The sequence below is a fragment of the Nycticebus coucang genome, chromosome X, assembly GCF_027406575.1.
Source record: "Nycticebus coucang isolate mNycCou1 chromosome X, mNycCou1.pri, whole genome shotgun sequence".
Lineage (NCBI taxonomy): Eukaryota > Metazoa > Chordata > Mammalia > Primates > Lorisidae > Nycticebus > Nycticebus coucang.
The window spans coordinates 22,206,507-22,210,156 of NC_069804.1; the positions used below are offsets into that span (position 1 = coordinate 22,206,507).

General features: G+C 42.9%; 1 pseudogene; it reads left to right on the forward strand.

The window, feature by feature from the left end:
* Window positions 1-1,428: 1,428 nt before the first annotated feature.
* LOC128576712 (josephin-1-like) lies at window positions 1,429-2,082 on the forward strand (annotated as a pseudogene).
* Window positions 2,083-3,650: the final 1,568 nt, after the last annotated feature.

Sequence of the window (3,650 nt, forward strand, 5' to 3'; positions counted from 1 at the left end):
ACCATGTATCTAAAATGCAGGCAAATGGAGACAGTGGTAATTGTTAGTCCTAGTAATTTAGAGGATTGAATTTGAGTATCTATGTAGAAAAGCAGGAAGGTAAGACCACAGTCTCCCTGAAGAGTAAGAAAGGAACTGAGATTCATAAAATTCCAGGAACTTTCAAGAATTGTACCTACAGTGAAAGAGTCTCCAAGAAAAAATAGGTGAGCTTAAGGAGGAAGCTCTCTCTGCCTGAGCTCTGTTCTCCTGTACCTTAGGTAGATTTAAATTCACATTTTTTATTTCAAATTAATATGAAGGTACAAATGATTAGGTTAATGGTTTGCCCTTTCTCATGTAAAATTCAAGTTGTAGTTGACCCTTTCATCCATGGGGTGTGCTGTATACTCTAACATTAAGCACATTAAGTGAGAGGTTACAAATCCTTCTCCCTCCCCGATTTACTCTTTCCTTCCTCCCTCCTCCCCACAACTTGAATATACTTGTGTTTTTCTCTTGTGTGGGCCCGTAGTCAGAACCTGCACAGACTTGAAATCCTCAAACTGAGAAATTAACAGAAGACATTGGTCCTAGGATGGTGACACTCCGGAGCTCCTAACAGACGCAAGGCAAAACTATTTCACATCACCCAGGCATCACAGGAGGTGACAAAACAAAACAAAAAAAGGTGCCACGAAATGTGACTTAATAATCCAAAGTTATAAAACATAATAGGAAGCAATTTGCCATGAGTGAGAATTAGCAGTCCCAAGCAACAGAAAAATTAAAACTGAATAACTTGAGATAATAGAAGAGCAATCAGAAAGAAAGCTTAAAGTATATGTAAAATAATAAAGTCATAAAAGAAAAAAAATCAAAGCTATGAGAAAAAAATATATATAATAGGAGTGGCCCAAGTGGCAACCCTCAGCTCCTGGTGGTGAGAGAGCAGAGAGTGGGTGCCAGTGAGGGAATCATGCCCTGAAGGGTCTTACCACACCCAAGGGGATAGAGAGCTGCCCTACCCCAAGCCCTGGCACCACGCGCGATCCCACCCTGGCAGATCCTAGCTAGCTGCTCCAATTGTGTGTTTTATCCACCACCATCCTAGGCCTTCTTTCCTAAACTGGTGGTGTCATGGTTCAAAAGAAAAGGAAAAAAAGGAGCAATGTGACCGATTCCGTTCAGTACCCCTGCATTGAGGCCTGAAATTCTGCACTTAGTGGTGGTGAAATACTGGTAAATGAAGCCATTGAGAAGAGAGAAGAGGTGGATGTTTCCCCCTTTTGATTCCAACCTTTTCTCCCAGAGACAAAGCATATATTATGGACGCCAGAGAATAAGGTGGACCTCAGGAATTTTGGAAGGACTGACAAGCTTACATTATTCCTCAGGAGGAAAGAGTGGGGTGTTTTTTAGCCCTCTCTAGAACCTAAAATGAAAAACATGAGTTGCGTGCCATGGAAAGGAAACAAGGCCAAATCAGAATTGTTGGAGCTGCCCCGAGTGGCACCCCAACAAATCTACCATGAGAAACAGTGCAGGGAGCTATGTGCCCTCCATGCCCTCAATAACGTCTTCCAGGACAGCAATGCCTTCACCCGGGAAGCACTTCAAGAGATTTTCCAGAGTTTGTCTCCAAACCCCCTGATGACACCTCACAAAAAGAGCATGCTGGGAAATGGAAACTATGATGTGAATGTCATCATGGCAGCACTTCAAACCAAAGGCTATGAAACTGGTGGGACAAGCACAGGGATGGCAGTGTCATTGCTCTCACTGACATTATGGGCTTCATCATGAGTCTACCCTCCAGCCTACACTGGAGTCCACTGAAGTTACCTCCCAAAAGGCAGCACTGGATGTGTTCGAGAGGTAGGAGGGGCCTACTATAACCTCAGCTCCAAATTCAAGATGCTTGAGTGGATTGGAGGTAGCAGCGAGCTCAGGAAATTTCTAAAACATCATTTGCGGGGAAAGAACTGTGAACTCTCGCTGGTGGTACCAGAAGTGGTGGAGGCCCATCAGAGTTGGAGGACCGATGTGTCACACAGTTCTGTCAAACCTTGCCCTTGCCTCAGCCCCTTGAGTCTTCTGTGATGTGCTGTGGCCTCTGCTGTTTGTCTGCCCTTCCCGCTTCCCCAAACATCTCATGGGGTCTTTCCTCTTCAGACTTGACAGTGCAGTAGGACAGATACATGGACTGTTACAAGAAAAAAAGGGTATTATGATAAAGAGATATATTGGAAAAAGAATCATTTAGAACTTCCAGAAATGAAAAAAGAGTTATTGAAATTAGCCAAAGCAATAGTAAACAACATTTAACTTAGTAAAAAAGCTAAAGAGAAAACGGCGAACTAGAGGATAGGTCTAGAAAAATAAAACACAAAGCAATGTGGAGATATAAAGAAATAGGAAATATGAGAAGTTAAAATACAGAGAGAATAAAGCTAGAAGGTCCATACATCCAGTGAGGATTCCTTACGGAAAAAATAAGGGAGATATGAGTTACTTCATCACGGGCTGCCCCTTCCTCTGCCTACCACCACCACTACTGCCTCTTTACCAGGCTGTCCTGTAGCCCCAACTGTGCGGGTTCTCCTGTAACCACTTTGAAGAAACAGTGCTGCCAGTTGACAGGATAGCAACAGAGACATTCTCTAACAGATTCTGGGACAGCTGCAATCATTTTCATCAGTTCCTCGTGCCCCAGCAACACCATGGCGCTGCCACAGTATTTCCTTATGAAAGCTATGCCTCACCAGCCTCTGTTGATTTTTGTCTTGGGGGAGATGGATGGAGTAAGCAACAATCCTATCAGGGCAATGTGGAAGAGAAGTAAGAAGTAAATATAAAAGCTTTCCCTAAAAAATATAATCCCACCATTACACCTGCTGATCCTGGCTCAGCCTACTACTACCCACCTAACAGCCTTTCGTTTTCCTAGGGATCTCCTACAGATTGTACGTTAGTTACTATAACCCATGCTTGCTTGCTTTTCTGTGGTTTCTATAGGGCTAATCTTGATTGAGGGAGCTAGCCACCTGTGCTCCTTCACTGAGTTTGAAAACTTAGGACTTGTTATGTTTTCTTTCATAATATTGTGTTTTCTTACTGTCTGTTGCAGTTTCTTTATATACACTTGTCATCTGCTAAACATCATTTTTTTTTTCAACAATATGTATGTAGAGTTCTTTGCAGGGGTCCTCAAACTGCGGCCCGCGGGCCACATGAGGTGGTGTGATTGTATTTGTTCCCGTTTTCTTTTTTTTACTTCAAAATAAGATATGTGCAGTGTGCATAGGAATTTGTTCATAGTTTTTTTTTTTTTAAATATAGTCCAGCCCTCCAACCATCTAGGGACAGTGAACTGGCCCCCTGTTTAAAAAGTTTGAGGACGCCTGGGTTTTTGTATCCTTTCAATGTAGAAAATTGCATCATCTGAGAATGGTAATTTTGCTTCTTCAGTTAAAATCCCTATAGCTTCAGGTGGTGCCTGTGGCTCAAAGGGGTAGGGTGCCGGCCCCATATGCTGGAGGTGGTGGGTTCAAACCCAGTCCCGGCCAAAAACTGAAAAAAAAAAAAAAAAAATCCCTATAGCTTCTTTTGCTTTAGCTGTGGCCAATGGGCTTGTTAGGTCCCCTGTTCTAATGTTGAATAGAAGTCAT